The sequence below is a fragment of the Desmodus rotundus genome, chromosome 11 (assembly GCF_022682495.2).
Source record: "Desmodus rotundus isolate HL8 chromosome 11, HLdesRot8A.1, whole genome shotgun sequence".
NCBI classification, from domain to species: domain Eukaryota; kingdom Metazoa; phylum Chordata; class Mammalia; order Chiroptera; family Phyllostomidae; genus Desmodus; species Desmodus rotundus.
Window position 1 is genome coordinate 27,840,268 of NC_071397.1, and position 20,860 is coordinate 27,861,127.

The window sequence follows — 20,860 nt, forward strand, 5'->3', positions numbered from 1 at the left end:
TCCCCACCTCATTCTTGCCAGGCCAAGTAGGAAAAGGCACCACACCTTCCAGCTGATACAGTCCTGTGCCAGGACACAGGATCAGATGAGGGGACTTTGAGGGGGGTTTCAGTACCCAGTCAGGCTCCTTTTGCTTTTTGTATTCCATTGATCTGTCTGCATAAGAAACATCCAAATCTATAGAGAATTTTTATGAGGTCATTTAAGCCATGATGGTCATGATGGTATATGAAGTCTCTCTGGAAAAAGTCCAGCCATTGTTAATACAATGAGAATGGTTTGTGCAACATTGATGTAACCTGGCAGCCAAGGAAAGTGGACTGTAATGCACATGTGTGAGCAATGACAACTTCATTGTACTAGTCAGTGGGGGTGGCAGATACCCTTGAGTGAGCATGCGTACTGTGTGAGTCAGATTCAAAATGACTGAGTGAGTAGAGCAACAAATCTGCATCAAATTTAGGGCTAAGTCGAACATTCCTCTGTGGGAACTATTTGGATGATTCAGAAGGCTGCATATGGGCAACTGGTGATTGGCAGCTTCATCACAATAGTGCACCCACTCATGCATCACATCTGGTGCAGAGCTTTTTGGTGAATCATCAAATCACCCAGGTGACTCAGTCCCCCTCCAGCTGAGATTTGGCACCCTACAAGTTCTGGCTTTTCCCAAAACTAAAATCACCTTTGAAAGGGAAGAGATTTCAGACTGTTGATGAGATTCAGGAAAATACGACAGGGCAGCTGAAAGTGACTGGGAGAACTGTGTAAGGTCCCAACTGTGTAAGGTGCCTACTTTGAAGGGGACTGAGGCATCAGTGTCCTATGTACAGTGTTTCTTGTATCTTGTATCTTCTTCAATGTCTATTTTTCATATTACATGGCTGGATACTTGCCAGACAGACCTCATATGCCATGGAGCAATATCTCAAATGCTCCAGAGAATGACAGTTTTTGAAGCTTATTTTATACACTAGAATCAAAGATGATGTAAAGAATTCACATGAAATATGTTGGTGGTAGTGTAGATTAAGGAGGTGGAAGAAAGCAAAGTGAGAAAATCTCTAGAACTGAATAAAAAGCAAAGTGGAGAAACATGCTTTTTTACACTGGTGGATACAGAATAGTTAATAACTAACCTTCCTAACTTTTACAGTATATAGCGATGGTTTATATAGTATACAGTACACAGTGAAGGAGAACAAGATCATAATAAGAGGTTCTATGGTCTCTGGCTCTGGTGGGCTTGTGCTCTGTGCATGTGATCACGCCACCGAGGGGTCTGAAAAAGAAAATTACTCTGATGTTTTAAAGGTATGTTCTCCTAGATGCACGAGAATAAAGGAAGGAGCTCACTAAAGATAAATATTGATCTTGACTAAGGAAGCTATATGCCTGGGACATGGCTACCCATCATGGTCCACCCAGTTAGGAATTTGTGATCAGACCATCCAGCATTGTTTTTTTGTTCACTGAGCTTGTCTAGACTGCCCTGTGGCCCACCTGAGCTTGTCAGGGTTACTGCATAGCCCCTTTTTGTTCACAGATCCTTAGGAAAATTTTACATGGTCCTAACTGACCCTCCCCAATCACCTGCCACATAGTGAATTTTTTTCTTGTGAGAGATATAAATAGTAATATACTTGATCATAAACAAAGTATGACAAATGCCAGTGCATACTGTGATTTTTGTCATTCTTTATTTGGAACAAGAGCTCTATTTGCACTTGAGGGAGAATGAATAGCAAATGCACATTCTGTGCTTAAACTGTCTTGTGTTTGAGCATTTTGCTGGGTTCAGAAGGTTTACCTTTTGAATCTGTATCTCCCTATTTAGGAATAGGCTTGTTCTTGCATTTAAGCTCAAACAATATCAACAGCATAAGAAATAATACAGCATATGTTCCCTTAAACAATGTCTATTAGGGATACACCCTGTGGTGTTGAGGGAAGAGGTGAACACCATAATATTTGTCTTTCCTGCCAAGGGGAAAGTTTTTTTTTTAAAAAAAAGGCCTCACTGCCCCTCATATTCCAGTAGCTCTGAACTCTGCCTACACACTACAATATTATGGGATACTTTTGTGTGTGCCATGGAAAACACCACACAGTTTAAATAGACGTTATGGGGATGGGGCCTGTTGCCCAGGGGATTCTCAGATACCCCTATGTTCACAGCAGCACTATTGATGATAGCCAAGTGCTAGAAACAGCCTAAGTGCCCATCAGTAGATGAGTAGATTAAAAAACTGTGGTACATTTACACAATGGAATACTATGAAGCAGAACGAAAGGAGGAATTCCTGCCTTTTGCAACAGCATGGATGAAACTAGAGAGCATGATGCTAGGTGAAATAAGCCAGGAGATGAAAGACAAATACCATATGATCTCACTTATAAGAAGAATCTAATGAACAAAATAAACTAATGAGCAAACCAGACCCACAGGCATGGAAACATGGAACAGACTGACAACAGCCAAAGGTGAGGGGGGAGGGGAGGAATTGTGGAAAGAAAGGGGAAGGGACGAGCCGAAGCACATGTATGAGTGACCCATGGACATGGACAACAGTGTGGGGACTGACTGCAGGAGCAGGGGGTGGGCTGAGCAGAGGAGGGCAAAGGGGGAAAATTGGGACAACTGTAATAGAATAAACAAGAATAAAAAGTAATAAAAATAAGAGCAATGAAAAGATGTCCTCAAGTGAAGATGAAAAGAAATTTTTAATTAAAAAAAAAGTTGCCCAGGAGATTTCTTTAGTTCCAGCAGAGCTGAGAATCACTGATTAAACGTGAAAAAGCTGGAAACGTTGTCACCAGCCCTACACTGGGGCCCTCGTTAAGTGAAGCCTCTCACCTTCAGCCACAGGACCGTAAGTCCAGGGAATACCAACCTATTAGCTGGGGATTGCTTATTAGGACGTAACATAACTCTTTGCTGAAACTCTTTGACCAGCCTCACTCCTGGTGCTCTAAAGTTCCAGTCTGCAGTCATTAGAAAGGATCAAAGAGCCAGGTGGTCTACTTCCAGGAGCCACCGCTAATTTCCTGTATCAAAGTTCTTAGCGTAGTGCTTGGCACATCACATGCCTGCAGCAAGTGGCAGTAGTTATTAGCAGTTTCACGGAAAATTTCTCTCAAATTGGTATACTTTCTGTTATTAAATAATGATGACTATGTAAAACATTTATAACTCCTTTATGTCACATTTGCCAACTAAGTCAGAGGGAAATTTATGGGAGCAAGTTACATCTATGCTCTCTGCTCATTGTAAGATGTTCTGTTTTTATACATCATTTGTTTGCTTGTTTATGTCATGATTGATTTCAAATAAGATTATATAGCATGAATATTAATATATCAGAAGCACATTAAAGTCATGCCATTAAGTATTTATTAAAGTTAAAAAGCAAACAAAATATAACCAGAGACATTGAAGTTAAGAACAATCTAACAATAGCCAGGGCGGGGGTGGGGGGGTGGGGGCGGGGACAGTGGGTAGAGGGGATTACAGGAACTACTATAAAGGACACATGGACAAAACCAAGGGGGAGGGTGGAGAGGGGGGAGGGAGGTGGGTTCACCTGGGGTGGGGTGGAGGGATGGGGAGAAAAGGCATACAACTGTAATTGAATAACAATAAAAAAAAATCACATAGGGTCAAAAGTTATATAAGGACAAAATTTATAAAGTTTTTTCATATGAGTATATATATTTTTTAAATAAGGAGGTCTTTACTACAGGAAGAGTCTTTGCTGTCTTTTCTACTTTTTTTAAAGCTTGTATAAACAAATAGTTTATTATCTAACAATAGTTAATGATCATATCTGGTAGTTTGGAAGATAGTGTTAATATAGATCACAAAGGCCAAAATAAATCAATACATACCACATTTGACTTTCCACTTCATAATAGAGACGAATGCAAAAAATATATGTTTTATGTATTTTACCATTTTCATAATATCTTACTGAAGTCAATTTAAAATATAGATTATTCCCCCAAATCAGAGTAATAATGAAAATAAAACTCTGCAGACTAAAAATAGAAAAATAAATTAAAAATCACATGTGTATTATTAGACTTCTTCAGAGAAATAGGGCCAAAGGAATATATATACATATGCAGACATAGATAGTAGACATATAGATATGTGTGCACTCACACACGCACACAAACAAGTCCCGAGATCTCCAGGCTAAGGTAACAGGCTGGAAGCACAGAAGAGCTGATGGGTTCGTTCTAGTCTGAGTCTGAGGCTTACGGTCCAGGAGAGCCAATGGTGTAAATTCCAACCCAGAGACTGGCAGGCTGGAGAGCCAGGAAGAGCTGATGCTTAGGTTCAATGCAGGACAAAGCCAGCGTCTCAGATGGAGAACAGTCAGGTACAAGGAACACGCGCGTTAAATGTTGGATGTTCAGACTTTTTCTATTCAAGTTTTCAACTGATTGACTTAGGCACACAAATACAAAGACAACAATCTTCTGTACCCAGTCTACCAATTTAAGGTCAATGTCATCCAGAAACCCCTTCAACAGTGTTTCAAATCTCTTAGCTTCTGGAGAAAAAAGATATTAAATCTGTCACTGGTCTCAAAAACCATGTAGTTAGCCTCCGGCCCCATTCCAGTATATAATGGCACACGCTCCAGACCTCTCCCAGAGCACTCCTTATTTGTAGTCCAGAGACATAAGGCTGCTATAGTTCGATGTCAACCAAAGATCTTCAGGCAGTGTAGCAAAGGACGGGAGGAGCAAGTCTTGGTGTGTAAGCCAAATGGGCCAGCTATCTGTTGTCTGACAGCTGTCTCGAAGAAACAGCTGAGAAGAGGATTATAAAGCATGGCAAAACTTGCAGGCTAAAGTCATATTTTTCAGATGACTTCAAGAAAACCACGGAGTTACAAAGTATAAATAATGGAAAAATGAAAAAAATGCAATTTAAGAACTTAGTGAAAACTCATCTCAATCCAATTAATTTTAAAATGTCCTGTAATAAAATTGTAACTTTCATCATTTATTATTTCCATTGAAAGAGGAGTCTGGTCTAATCATCTCAACACATAGTTTAGAATTTAAGTCTCTAAATTTAATCCTTCTATTACATGGTTACTCCAGCCAGGCTTATGTTGAAGTAAGTAAGCAACAGCATGTAGAAAATAATAAGTATCATCACTTGAACTAATTTCCAGTGTATTTTATTCATGACTACATGGCCGAGGCAATGTTTCTGGTTGGTTGTGGTCAATTAAATTAACTAAATTCAATTTTTTTCTAATTTGAACAATTTCATTCAGAATTGCAGTTTAATATAGTAAAAATGTTACTATATTAATCTGTGTATCAGGAAAATATGGATAACATATCAACTTTTAATAACATAGAAAAGAAATGCTAACCAGAAAACCCCAAATTTTACCTTAGGGGATGATTATAGATATATAATCATAATCAATTATGCACAAATGCATTGTCCAAACATATCATCCAAAGCAGACTTATGTTTAAAAGTTTTAATGTAAATGTTATAATTTTCTTGGAGTCGTGCCAATGGTCACAAGATTGTATCGATGCCACTCTCCATAGTGCTTGACTATTGGTAGGTGACTAAAGTTGGCACTTACCCACTTCCAGCAGTATAGGTCATTGTGAAAGTCAACCACACCTAGGGACCCTCTATCAAAACACTAAACCTAAACAGCAATAAAAATAAAACAAATAATTTGTTATGGAAAGCACAAAATATGTAAAGGAATTTGGTGTCAAAAAGGCAAATGATATTTCATAAATGGAAAAAACAAACATTTGTGCAAAAGAAATAGAATCAGAATTAAATTTCATTTAAGATCTAGAGTGTAATATATGTTGATAGACATTAAATGTAAACAATAAGGATATGTGTAAGATAAGAATATTTTCTACAGGAGTGACATTGTGAAAAATGGCAGAAAAAAGGGGCACTCAAAAAACTAGTCCTTCCACTGAAACCATTAAAATCTGGCAAAGGCTTACAGAATCAATCCAGGTTTTAACACAAAACTTTTATCAACCAGAAGACTGCTGAAGAAAAGGGCTGCTGATTTTTAGTAAGAGGTTATTGTGGAATTTTTACTTGCATGCCTACCATCTCCCATTCACCAACATCTAATGGTGAACATGGGGTGGTAGCTGTGTGCTTCATGCAGACTGCTGGTTCCAGGGGGCTAATATGGACCTGGTTGTTCGAACACTGTGGTTGTACATTTTGCTATGTTTATAGTTGTATAGTTTGTTTTAGGTTTTTGCAGCTTGTATTCCTTGGCATGTGTGGTCACTGAAGTTTCTTCATTATCTCAGGGGTCAGCCAGTAACTTATAGGGACTTCCTTAAAAGTTTTGAGCCTAAAAAATGAGCCAGGTCTTTTTAGCCTAGCTGTGAGCTGGTCACTCTTTCAATGCTAGCTAAGTCAGGCTGCCTACAGCTCTGTCTTTACCTCTTTTTAAGACTTTGCAGTTTTGTCTTTGCCTCCTCTTTGCACAAAACCCATAGATCCACCAAAGGTGCAAGCTTAGGATTTTCTCAACTATTTTCTGAGTGTTTTTCTGGACACTTCTTCTTGCCCCCAATATACATGAAGGACTTTGAGCTCTTCTTTTGCGTTGTTGTTTTTTTTTCTTTTTTTCCCTCAAGAGACTCTCTCCTCTATTTCTCCTTATCAGGCTTTTGTGTCTTTCTGCTACTTTACTTGTTTGCTGTTCTTATTTCAGGTGGGCACAAATAGTATTACCTCTAAATCTTTCACCATATGTGGCTGCCTGGGAAATGGTAAGGAAGCTCATCAAAAATATTAAAAATAGAACTACCCTATTATCCAGTAATATCACTTATATGCATTTATTAAAAGAAAAGGAGCTCTGGCTGGTGTTGCTCAGTGGATTGAGCACCAGCCTGACAACCAAAGGTTGACTGGTTTGATTCCTGATCAGGGCATATGCCTGGGTTGCAGGCCAAATCCCCAGTAAGGGGCACACAAGAGGCAAGCACATACTGATGTTTATCTCCCCCTTTCTTTCTCCCTGCCTTCCACTCTGTCTAAAACAAATAAATAAAATGTGCTGACGGATGTTAACTACACTTACTGTGGTAATAGTTTTGCAAAATATACAAATGTTGAATCATTATGTTGTACACGTGAAGCTAATATGTTATATACCAATTTACCTCAATAACATTTTTTTTCCTAACTCAAAGCTATTTTTTAAGAGAGTGTAGATGTTTGCTTCTTGGTGAGTTACTAGAAAATCTTCATAATATATTATCAAAAAAGCTTAAAATTTTAAAATGACAGAACAACTGTTTTGGTAGGAGAAGGTAAGAGAAATTTTTAGAAAGTCTATAGCAGACATATGATTTTCTTGATGGAGAAATAAAAATAGAATTTTAAGCAGAGAGATGATTGAATTGATGCCAACCCAATGGGACAATGCATATTATATTCAAGGAAGAAAGAAGCTTCATTATCAATATTAGCAGTATTTAATTCATTCATTCGCCAAATATTTATAGAGCATCAAGTACATGTGACATAGCATATTTAGTGACACAACAATTGAGTTAGATAGTTCTTTAATCATACCTACTGGTGAGAGCTGTATATAACTATGAGTAGCAATAAATTAATTCATTTCCTTAAAACTCCTGTTAACAATCTGATTCTATTGCATAAAAAATAAAATATATTCATATTTCCACTCAGAAAAACAATAGTCTGCATCCATATTCATTCATTTATTCCATTATATTAAAAGCATTTATATACACTGTATGTTCTAGATGGAATAGATCTAGTTAAAAGGCCCAGCTGCAACATTCTACTAGGCTCGTACAAGTTATTAGTTAACTACTACTGATTGGCGAATGTATTAGGCTTTTCTTAGAACCCCAAATTTTCAGTCATTATTAAGACTCTAAGGTATTTGCTGCTGTGGAAAAATCGCAGCCTAAGGTCTCCATGGTAGAAGTCTTTGTAATTTGTTCCTGTCCTCCCTCCGTCTCTCTGGAACTGCCATGTTCCCATCGATGGCCTTCCCCCCTGATTCAGATCTTTGATGTACAGTAGTTATTTTGTGAGGATTAGTCATTGGTTCATGTTCTTCTCATTCAACCTCGCAATTTTTTTGAAAAAAAATTTTAATTTTTGTTTTTATTGATTTTAGAGAGAAGAAGGGAAAAACAGAAACATTGATTTATTGTTTCACCCATTTGTGCATTTACTGGTTGACTCAAAAATTTTTAAACTTATTTAATTGAATGCTTTAACCTTTATAATTAAAGCATATGTGGAAGTTCTTGGCACATATGAAGTAATAAATATACATTAATTTAATGAACCAATGAGGAAATGCATATTGGATATTTCTTCCTGCGGCCATGACTACCCACTTTTACTGAAAACAAACATTTCTACCTTCCCATTTGGATTTTCAAAAAGATATTGCATGGAAATATCAAACCAATTAGACAATGCAACTCCGTATAATCATCCTCGACCTCCTCATTCTCGTATCTTAGCTGTATAAACCACAATTACAGTTACTGTGTGTGGTCAAATGTAAATCCAAACTCAGAATTTTACAGACACCCTAGTATTTAGGAGAGCTATCTAATAGACTACTTTAAGGTAAAACTAAACTCAATTTATTTAATTCCCCCAAAAGCCTCTCTTTTAATTTGCTAAACTAAAAGAAAGCAAACGAAGGCAGCCAGCTTTAAAAGTTCTTAACATTTTTTCCTCTCCTCTTTTTTACTGTTGTTCAAATACAGTTGTCTCCATTTTCCCACCACCACTTTCCCTCGCCTCACCCCCGACCTCCCACCTTAATCCTACCCGCTCTTGGCTTTGTCCATGCGTCCTTTATACATGATCCTTGACAACCTTTTCCTTTCTTTACCCTGTTATCCTCCTTCCCCCTCCTCTCTGGTCACTGTCAGTTTGTTCTTTATTTCAATGTCTCTGGTTATATTTTACTTGCTTATGTGTTCTCTTGATTAAGTTCCACTTACAGGTGAGATCATATGTTTTTATCAAGGAATAAACACGGGCTTTATACGTACCTGGCAGGGGAGACACCATGATCACAAAAGTGGTTTTCCCAGGGTGAGGCTCATCCATTGCACTCTGGTGCAGTGGGTATCCATGTGCTGACCCCTGCAATTTCCCAAGTTTGGGAAACTCGGGCATAATTTGCAGTAGTGGGGACTGTGTTCACACTCTCCCCTAAAGAAAAAAAAAAAAAAACAGGCTTATACAACACTGGCTAATAATGATTTCCACAAAATATTTGCATGAATTTTCAATTTAACCATTACATTAAACTAATGCAATAGTATGTCTTGCACAATTTTTCTGCTAAAGTATATAAACAAGATAAAATTCTTATCGACCTAGAGAGGTCGTAACACAATTTACTATATATTTTAATTAAAAAGACAGATATAGCATTTTAAAGTTAACTATTTTATAGATTTTGTTGTAAGTTCTCAATTATTGTAGATGTGTTTTCTAGGAGTAGTCCAGAATTTAGAATAGAGTCTGTGTCAAGATAAACACTCAAAAATTGGGAAAAATTATAAATAGGAATGAATAGTTTTTGAAATAATCATTGGTCAAAAGAAAGCATTCACAGTTCCCTTATTCTCAATTATTTACCTACTATCCGAGAAGGAATAGCGTATATACATGCTATTTTCATACAAATATAAAAAGACCCCACCAAAATCTAGTCCTTAATAAAGAACAATAGAATGGCTAAACCTCCAATCATATCAGAACAGAAAAGGGGAAATACAAGTTATCATTCCAGGAATAGGAGAGGCGCTCTTACTACAGAGACTATAGACAGAAAATGGATGATAAGTAAAACTATGCCTATAAATTAAATCACACTGGTTAAATTAACATATTTTTTACAAAACAAACAACAAAGCTTACTCTAGAAAGCCTGTATGATGAAACTGTAAAATATTGCTGAAAAAATTAAAGATGACTTATGGAAATAAAGAGATATACTTTTGTTATGGATATGGAGACTCTGTATTGTTAAGATGTCATTTCTTCCCAAACGGATCTGTTCATTCAATGTATTCCCAGACACAATACCAGTATAGTTACTGATGGAACTTGACAAACTGATTCCAAAACCTGTATGTATATATAAAGGACCTAGATTAGGCAAAAGCAACTCTGATAAAAGACGCCAAAATTAGAGGGATAACAGTTATCAAGAAAGACAGTGCTGTATTATTGTCATAAGCACTGACAATGAAGGAATGGAGTATAAAAAGTAGTCTGGTAAAAGACTCACATATTTTTATTTTTATTTATTTTTTTAAATTAATTAATTTATTTTTATTCAGTTACAATTGTCTGCATTTTCTCCCCATCCCTACACCCCACCCCATTTCCAAAAAATTTTGCTGAGACAATTGGATATCCATATTTTAAAATGAATAAATAAATCACTACATACTTAACTCAAATTGGATCATAAACCTAGCATAAAACCTATAAAACTATCAATCTTCTAGAGGAAAACATGGGAGAAAAATCTGGAAGTTTAGTTAGGCAAAAATTCCTTAGCTATTATACCAAAAACACAATCCACAAAGCACACATGGATAAACTTGACTTATCAGAATTAAAAATTTCTAATCATCAAAATGTACCAATAAGAGAAAAAAATGACAAAGCACAGATTGGAAGAGAATGTCTTAAAGTCACATATTTGATAAAGGATCTAGAATATAAAAGAATTCTTCAACTGAATTAAAAAATCATCACAATTTTAAAAATGGCCAAAATATTTGAACCGATGCTTCACCCAAGAAGATATACAAACAGCAAGTAGCCACATAAAAAGACAGATGCCCAACATCATGAGTCATTAGAAAACTAAAAATTAAAACAACCTGGGGAAACTGCTGCAGACTTTCCAGAGTGGCTGACATTCACACAGCAGACCACACCAAGCTTTGGCGAGAAGGAGGGGGCATTACCACTCTTCATAGATTCTTGTTGGAATGCAAAATACTACAACAGGTTTGGAATCCAGTCTCTTAAAATGCTTGTTTTTAATTTTTTTATTGTTGTTCACCTGTGGTTGTGCCCATTTCCCCCTATTACTTTCCCCTGCCATTCCCACCCCCACCTCCCACATTCAATCCCCCCCACCTATTTTATAATCTCACCATCCTATACCTGGGTACTTACCTGAGAAAAATAAAAGTATGTGTTCCCCTTACAAAGAGACAAGCATGAGTTTCGTATCAGCTTTATGTGATAACCAAACAACAAAATCTAATCACAATACAAGCGACTCTTCTGCTATTCTCTTATCTGTCTTCGATGTACAATTCCCTTTTACTTTTGAAAGTAATTCTAGATGTAAGAGAATGTAGGATATGCCATTTTATCCTTTTACATCTATGCTTTTAAATGTTTACTACTCTACATTAACACAGCTTGAATTTCACATTATTTCTTTTAATTATTTTATAGCTAGAAAAATACACTACTTTAGAAAGTTGCCTTCAGTTTTTCAAACTACAGTACAAAAGTATTTACATGTGATGTGTTCTTACATTTTGCTATTGTACTTCGTGTCCCTTTACTTTCCTTGTCAGGTGTTTCCTGTATCCCAGAAGTGAGTGGAACAGTTGTTTAGTGCTGTTAGGTAATTTAATAACAATTAGCTTTTAAGCTTCTCTTCATATTTCTTACCAGTTGCTGGGTTTTATCATCACTTGTCAGTATAGCATATTATGCATTGTAATGTCAAAGGGCATTACTTATTTTAAGGGGAAATGCTGAAATGGAATGTGCGACTGATACTATAACTTTGGAATAACAGTATGAATTTTGCCATACAAGCAATGTCTGCACTCAACTTTCAAATCAATTGAAAGAAAAGAGAAATGGTCAAGATCTATTATGATGGCTTCTCCCAATAATTTTGGTGTTTTTTATTCAAAATCACACATTTAACAAGTAAGGTGTACACATTTATAGGTGCAAAGAGTAATTTTAAGATTCATAACATGCCTTGTTCTGATTTCTGCTGATTATGAGCCTTAGGGGTATTATTATACAAAAGATAAAGGAAGCTGAAAAGTAGGAATTGTGTAAAGAAGTAGGTGTAATATGGCATACCTTTAAATGAATTTTAAAAAATTACATGCATGTGTGAATTTATTTTAAGCATAATTAAACATCTTAAAATTACAAGTAGTAGAGATTTATTAAAATAAATTTACAAATGGTGCCAGGCACTGAATATGATTCTAGAAAGATAATTCTGCAAAGTATCCCTTTGTCTTTACTCTGTCACATACACACACACAAATTCCTGAGCATATTTAGTAAACATAACTTTGATTACAAACTCTGATCACAAATGCTGAAAATCTATATCTGTTTTCTCTCTGAATTAAAATGAAATTTTGATTGATCCAAGTGAGCTGACTAGGTTCATTAGAGTTTTACATAAAGCAGTTTAAATGCTAACAAAGTAATCTCTGTTATTCTGAATACAGTCACTAAGTGTTGCAAAATCACAACTCAGACATGACTCCACAGTAATGGAACTGCTGTACGATTGCTGATTTAATGTGAATTTCAAAGCAGCCCATGAAAAGGTCTCCTCACTCCAGTGCTTAATATTTTTAGGGAAGCTATCAAATAGAAAAGCAGGGTTATTAACCACCATGTTTTTCTATACTGTTTTATGTGTTCTAGGCACCATATGAAATGACATTCACTATCATCAAATGCACTGATTTAACATATGTAATTAATTCCAAAATTACTATAGTTGCATGCAAGGTAAAATATTTTTCAGTTAAGATAAATGAAAATAAAAAATCTAAAAAAATAGGAAAATTTTCACACATATGTCATATTAATTTTAAATGACTTGAGAAAATTAGCTAGAACTAATATGTTTCTTTTCAATATGGAATATGTATATTTTTCCCCAATACTCTTCCCCATGTATTTAAAGACATATACTCAGGGGCTAGGTGGAAGTGGGCAAAGGGAGCAAAAGCGGGGACAACTGTAATAGCATTAAAATGAAGAAAAATCCTTACTTAGCTCTTAGTATTCACAAAATGCCATACTACATGTCTGGAAATACGTGAATATGTATTTTCAACAATTCATCTTTCAGCTCTGTTTTTACTTTGCCAAGCTTCACTTTGCACACGAGTCAAAATTGCTTCACATGCATTATCAATGATAGATTTCTTTTTTTTCCTTACCTGAGGATATGTGTACTGATTTTTAGAGAGAGAGAGGGAAGGAGGGAGAGAACAAGTGAGAGAAAAACATAAATGTGGGAGAGAAACATCGATTGGTTCCCTTCTGGATGCTCCCCAACTGAAGTCGAACCTGCAAACTTTTGGTGTGTGGGATGATGGCTCCAACCAACTGAGCAACCCAGCCAGGGCTCAGTGACAGATTTCTAAAGATGTTTATATTTCCTAAAGTGTACTGGTATACTAGTTAGGATTCTGGTGGCTAATATCAGCAATTCAAGAAGAATAATGTAAGTCACAAAAGAGGAAGAGTTGCATAACTCATCCAGCTTAAAAATGGTCAAGTAGCAATAGCTGAAGCGGAGGAAAAACTAAGACACAATATGTAAGTTCTCCTTATATATCTTTTTTCCTTCTCTGTACGCATTGTCCTCTACACTTGGCACTCTCTAAATGCAAAGAGTCTTTATTCACCTAATAGCAATAGGCCTGCCAATAATTTCAACTTTTTAGTGTTAGACCTTCACCTATTTATAAAAAGATGAGACAAATTTGTTTGCCCACAAGATAGTTTCTGCAGAGAAATGCATCTCTCAGTTTCTTCACTTTGGGAGTACATATTATAAGTAAGGATTTTCAGAATTAGTTAACTTTATATCCGAATTTAAAGGGCTAAATTGTTTCCCTCTCTTTTTTCCTACTTCTATTCTGTTGGCTTGCTACACAGTTTGGTATGAGCTTTTAAAGGAAGATGTCTGATACCATCCCACTTATCATTTCTCAGTCAATTATATCTAACAGAAAGACTTTTTTTTAATCATGCATCTCTTTTAATCAGGGGAAAGTTATTTCCAGAAACTTCTAGCGAGCTCCACTTCAAGTTTATTTGGACAGAATTCAATTACATTTCCATATCCTACCTACAAAAGTGAGAAAGTGAAGTTTTTGTCATTTCAAGTCCTCCATAATTGGAAGCAGTTTCTTCTAGTGAGTAATGAAGTAGAATATGTTTGAATAGGCACCAATGTGTGCTAACTCTCTCTGGCTCCCAATTCCAACAAGAGAGAGCAGCGCCTTTGTCATACTTGGATGGTTGGCTCGAGAAGTGTTGTTTCAGAAGAACATGGCAGCTCTCTGGGATGCTGAGAGAGGGGTAGCTTCCGGGAAAATTGTCTGTCCTGTTAGGTAGGTAATGCCACGAATCCTATAATTACCTCCTCAGCTTTTTATTGCATCCTTCCTTTTAAATATAAAATTGAAAAACTACCCCCACAGAGAATATGTTTGAGTTACATTATTTTGGATCTATAACATTAAATTTTGAATACTTTTACACTTATGCTAAGAGAAACCAACTCAAGGCCATGACTCACATCTATATCCCCTTCCAAATTCAGTACTTCTGGCTGTTAATTCATTCCTCTCAGTTGCTCAGTGTGGCTTTCAAAAGACTACTTTATTGTTTAGAACAGTTTTGAGTTCATAGTAAAATTGTACTGACATTAAAGAGAGTTCCCATATGAATATAGTTTTTTAATGATCAAGCAACATATGGAGTAAGTTACAAATTTATCACTACCAATATTTTGAACATGCCAAAACAGAGATTAAGAACTACCATCAAGTTCAGGGAGAAAGAGAACTGACAGCGGTTTCAGTTGATTCTAGTGGGTTCCATCTCAAGCTTTTTGAGTTTCAGCCTATCCCTGATCTCCCCAAGTGTATATCCATCTTCTTTTCCAGACTGCTTGTCCTGAGGACTTCCGGCTCTAACATCACATGCAAAAGCAAGGTATGGTTATGTATGATTGCATATGATTGCATATATATTCTTCCTATTCAGCTTTTCTGATTGAACTTGTCATGTATATGTAAATAGAAATACACACAATTGTAGTTTTACTTGGAATATTTAACAGTCTTCTCAGTAATCTGTAGAATGAAAGAAAATCAGAAAGCATATAGAACACTTGAGCAGCACTATCAATGAACTTGACCAAATAACAATAGAATATATGTGATTTTCAAGAACACTTGGAATGCTTATTAGGAAATAGACTGAGCCATAAATCAAGTATCAATGAAATTTAAAATGAATGAAATCAAAGTGTCAAAAGTCTCTAAATATTTACAAACTAATATCCAAGTATTAAAGAAATCACAAGAGAAAAAATATATTTTTAAAAATATAACAATGCAAAGCTAATTCTAAGAGTAACATGGAAATGTAAAGAGCTTAAAATAGACAAAGAAAAATCTTGATAAAGAACAAATTTGAAATACTCAAATGACCAAATAAACCTACTGGCAAAAAAGTAAAGGACAAGCACCACCCACTGTTGGTTAAGCAAGTAACAGATGTAACAAGACTCAACATTGTTGCCAGCCCAAAGATGTGACCGCTGGAAGAAGGTCTGGCAGCGTCATAAAGCTATGCACGCACCTACCTTGTGGATCAGAAATTTCAATTTTAGTAATTGTCCAAGAGAATTGAAAAATATGTCCACAAAAGGATATGTACAATCATTCTTTATAACAGTCCAAAACTGGAGACAGACCATGTGTCATTAGCAGAAGAATGGCTGTGGTATATCCATACAATGCACTACTACGTTCAGTAAGGGCAAGGAATGAGCTACTGACACACACTGCTGTCGAAACATCATGCTGAGCAAATAAGCCTTATACATCAACAGCATGTGATTTCTCTCATTTAAATTGCTTAAACGAGTGGAATGAATCCACGATGGGGAAAAAAGAGAAAAGTAGTTGCCTCTTGGTGGTAGGGACAGAGACTGATTCGGAACGGGCACGAAAGAACTTTCTGGGTGATGGTAATATTCTAGATCTCGACAGCAGTTTGGGCTACCTCATGAATTTGGCAAAGGTCGTTTAATACTACACATGCTATTTGTGTTTCACTTTATATAAATTTTACCTCAAAATAAAAGGAAAACTATAAATATTGAACTCAACTTGATATACATGCTAAAATATTTATGGTGATATTTACTGATGTTTGCACTGATTCTGAAATTCATAAAAACTATAAAATAGATTGATAAATGAATAAAAAGATAACACACAAATAAGTGACAAATCAATTACAGTAAAATGTTAACAGCAGCATCTACTTAGTGGTTGCAAGGGAATTCAATATAAAATGTTTTCAACTTTTCTGTGTGTTTGAAAACTTCCGTAAGAGAGCATTAGAAAAATCATATTCATAGACTTCTGTTTTCTAAACAGAAAACTTGTAAAAGAATATTTATAGCAACTCAATCTAATAGCACCAAATAAAAATGACACGAGTTCATTAATATGTGAATGGATAAACAATTTCTGATATTTTTCCAAAAGCACAGACTCATGCTAGGAGCAACAACATGGATGACTCTCGAAAACAGGAGGCTGTGCAAAAGATGCTGGACTCAAAACGTATGCCATATGACTCTCAAATTTTTGAAAAATTTAGAACAGGCAAAAAACTAATTTGTAATGACATAAAGCAGATCAGTGGTTTTATTTATTTTATTTTATTTTATTTTATTTTATTTTATTTTATTTTTACTAGGGGCTGAAGGTGGGAGATTTTAACTACAAAAGTTAGGAGAGAACTTTTGGAGATAATGGAAATATTTTATTATTTTGATTGTACTAGTGATGTATATGTCAATTTAGACTCATTGAAATGCACATTTAAAATGGGAAGATTCCTAATATGTAAATTTTACCTCAATGAAGTTTATTTGAGAGAAAAATCTGTACACTTGAGCTGGTGTTCTGTAGGACTTTTCAGTTGTGTTATAAGTCGTTTCAAACATAACCTTTTGCTGATGGCTACAATACTCCCATGTAGATATTTTCTCATTCAGTCTCCTAAAGCTAGGTATTTCTTGGAGTTCAGACCATGTGCCCAACATCCAATTTAAATAGGTACTTTTCTCCTTTACAATAAGAACTGCTAATGTTTCAGTCCAGCTAATGGGGTACTCACTCTTCTGCATTATAGTAGTTTCTCTCAAATGCAAGTGACATAGACTAAACTCAAGCAAAAAAGAACATGTTTTGATTTATGAGACACCAAGAAGTTTAAATAATGAAGCCCTGTGAAGGATGGGATGCAACTGGCACTAGGAATGCCTAGAACTAGGCAATATAGGTAATATTTTCAGAACTCTCACCATCGCACTCTCTCTCCTCTTGCCTCGAATTTGCACTTCATTCTCACACTGCAGACTGACTCTCCACTTTTTAAAACACATAGCTACTGGATTGCCAAATTCTAAATCCTGTGAATTAACTAACTGTTAAGAGTCAGCATTGATATTCTCTTTAGTTCTCATTTCAAAAGACCCAAGGAAGAACCTCTTTGTCATAGCTTCGTTCATAGCTCTGAGATCCCATTGATTGTGGCACAGTAACCAGTGAATATGGGCTCATGACACATATAACATCTTCAGTGATAGTTTTAAGGATATCGGGGTTGAAAGTTTGGCAAGAGCATTCTATAAAAGAAGTGAAAATCCTTGGAATACAATTTTATACAGGCTCATGGTAATCAATGTATTACCACGTATTAAACATTTATCCAAGTATTTATTTTTCTAAGTGTTGAGACATAAATATGGGCCCTTCTTTCATTTTTCCCCAAGATAATATGTAAAATACTTCTAACTCAATTCTGAGAAACTAACAGTCATAATAATAAAATAATACTTAAATACATTGTACATGTTCTACATAAAATTAATATGTCCAAATAAAATTTTGCAATAATATTCAGATTTTAATCATATTAGCAAGGAAAATAAGCAGTTTACAATAATACAAAACTAAACATGGAGAAGGGAAAAGTCTATAGTAAATAGAAGGAATTGAAGGCAATGTTGTGGTATGAACATGAAGCTGGACAAAATAAGATAATTAGGATCTAATTTATTTAACAATTGATTACTGGTTCTTTCAAGCAATTAATCTCCGGCAATCAGTTTAGTATTCCACAAATTAAAGAAACTGGAGTGGGTGATCTCCCTTCTGGAATGTAAAAAGACCCAGTATATATATATGAACTATATACAAGTCATATATGTTTGTATTTAGGGAGAAGTTACTTATTTTTTAATATACATGTAAGTTCAAAACATTTTCTAATACCAATTTAAATTGCAGAACAGAAATCACATATTTTTACATGAATGTCATGAAAGTCATTATTTCCATCATTCTTTTCAATCTTGATCTTTGAACACCTAAATTAAAGCTTTCAATTATATAATAAAAATTTTGAAGTGTAACGTTTCTAGGATTTTAAAATCTTACATCAATTCCATAATGAAATTCTTATTCTACATATCTATTCTACATTAGAGTCGAGCAAACACCGGATTATCAACATTAATATTCATTAAATTATTCTCCATCACCCATCATTGTTCTTTGTTTTTTGTTTTTTCATATCAATCTTTCCCAAACGTTTCAAACAGAATTTCCTGAACTAAGCATTTTTACAAAAGAAGGAACTTTTTAAATAATCAGTATTGAATGAAAATATTAGTGATTGACCCTTAAGAAAGCCACTATAGTAGATACCTATTTTTCAATGTTTCTTAAAACTTTCCCTAGCATAACAAAGTATTTTTGAATGCTTCAGTAAAAAAAAATTATAGCTAAGCAACTTTTGTCCACGAACAGCTCCCCAGTAAGAATTTAGAATCAGGAAACCACAAAGGCATTTACATAAATGACTGACAGCAGAGATTTCAACCTGTTTCATTGCCATTTGGGAGGCAGATTCCTCCTACTGCTATAAGTCAAAAAGTTTGCCCTCAACTAATGTGATTCATTTCCTCACAGTTTGAAGGAAGCTTTTTGAATCGCAGGGCAAATTTCCTTGGCAGCATCTTCCAGCATTTATGGATGATACTTTTAACATTTAATTTTAAATGTTCTGATGACTCAGAGATAACTGCTACCTAGAAAAGACAAAGTACATCAAAATTCAGGTAAAGAACTAGACCTTGGATCAGTGTTCTACAAGGCAAGGTTTTAGTGTATATATCCCTAGTGATTAAGCATTAGTCTTGTAATCAGGGAAAATACAGGACACTTTGATCTTCCAATAAGCAATAATTTGCATAACAATTTATATAGCTAAGTTGTGAAAATCTTTCTTTGAGGTGGGTAACCAAATGCCTGAAAAAAACTCTTCCCTCATTTATTATATTCAGTTTAACAAGTTAGAAATAATTGAATATAGTACAAAAAGAAATACAAAATTTCAGTGACTAAAAATTAGCTTACTTCTCCCCTATGAGGAGGCAGTCTACGGAGGGCTCTAGCAGGCCATCAGTGTCCAAGGTGATTATTTTTCTACTCTATCACCAAGGCCATGGCTTCCATTCTAAAGATCACCACATAATCCAAGACGGGTATTAAAGCTCCAGCCTGCAAATGAAAAGTTTGTAGGTCTAAAGAAACATGAGAAGGCATGAGTGGAGACCCTTCCAGTTGAGTTGGCTCCCTTAAACACCCTTCCTGGGAATTTCCCATAACACTTTATTAAAATCTGTTTTATTTTTTTTATTTTTATTTTTACTTCCTGTCTTTCATTGTTTCTTTTCTTAGTTTCTTTTTTTTTATTGTTGTTCAAGTACATTTGTCTCCATTTTTACCCCTCCACTTCCCCCACCCCACTCACCCCACCTCCCATTCTTGAACCTACCCCCTTTGGCTTTGTCCTACCCTTCATGGCAGCATGGATGGAACTGGAGAGCATTGTGCTAAGTGAAATAAGCCAGGCATTGAAAGACAAATACCATATGATCTTTCCTATAAGTGGAACCTAATCAATAAAACAAACAAGCAAGCAAAATATAACCAGAAACATTGAAATAAAGAACAAACTGACATGTATAAAGGACACATGGACAGAACCACATGATAAAGTCTGTTTTAGACGTGGCTGTTCCAGACTAAGTCTTCCTCTTGTAAGACTTGGTTAAAACCAGTAAAACATTGTCCATATGTCATCATATAATGACCTACAATATCCCCAATACCACAGAATTGATGGTACCCTGTCTGGAGAATTTTTTTGGAATGTTATACAAATGACAACTTTTTAAGGTGTCAAATAATTGGAAAATGGCCTGACTCAGTACCTTCTAATGTTCTATATTTAGACTAAGATCTGAAGGTTCTCCTTTCTTCAAAAGTAGATTGTGAGCTTTTGTTTTCATCATTTTTTTTCCTGCCCAATTGTTTATAGGATATTGTCTTTCCCATTATAAAAAAAAATTGTCATGATATGACTAATTCATGGCTGGCATATCATGAGTCATTTGATCTGTAATTTTAAGACTCCTTCAGATCACAAACCTTATCATTATCTTTCATAAAATATAATATGTAGCTTATTTCCTATTTTGTGTGTCTATACTATACCTGATCTTGGTAAAACAAGATTGTTGATTTTGAAATTTTTGTACCAGTGAAGTTTATTTCATTTTTTGCAGCAAATAATTCAGTTCAGTATACATTTCATATAAACCAATAATGGATTTCT

General features: G+C 35.3%; 1 long non-coding RNA gene and 1 pseudogene across 1 annotated transcript in view; one reads left to right on the top strand and one right to left on the bottom strand.

Annotated features, from left to right (window-relative positions):
• Positions 1-5,294: 5,294 nt before the first annotated feature.
• LOC123478301 (uncharacterized) overlaps positions 5,295-20,860 on the bottom strand; it is a 59,255-nt gene continuing 43,689 nt past the window's right edge. The window contains exons 3-4 of the long non-coding RNA XR_008425574.1: positions 9,094-9,256; positions 5,295-5,693 (exon numbers count right to left, since the gene is read on the bottom strand). This is a non-coding gene — a long non-coding RNA (uncharacterized lncRNA). The remainder of the gene's footprint in view (positions 5,694-9,093; positions 9,257-20,860) is intronic.
• On the top strand, positions 9,086-9,259 carry LOC112319385 (U1 spliceosomal RNA; annotated as a pseudogene).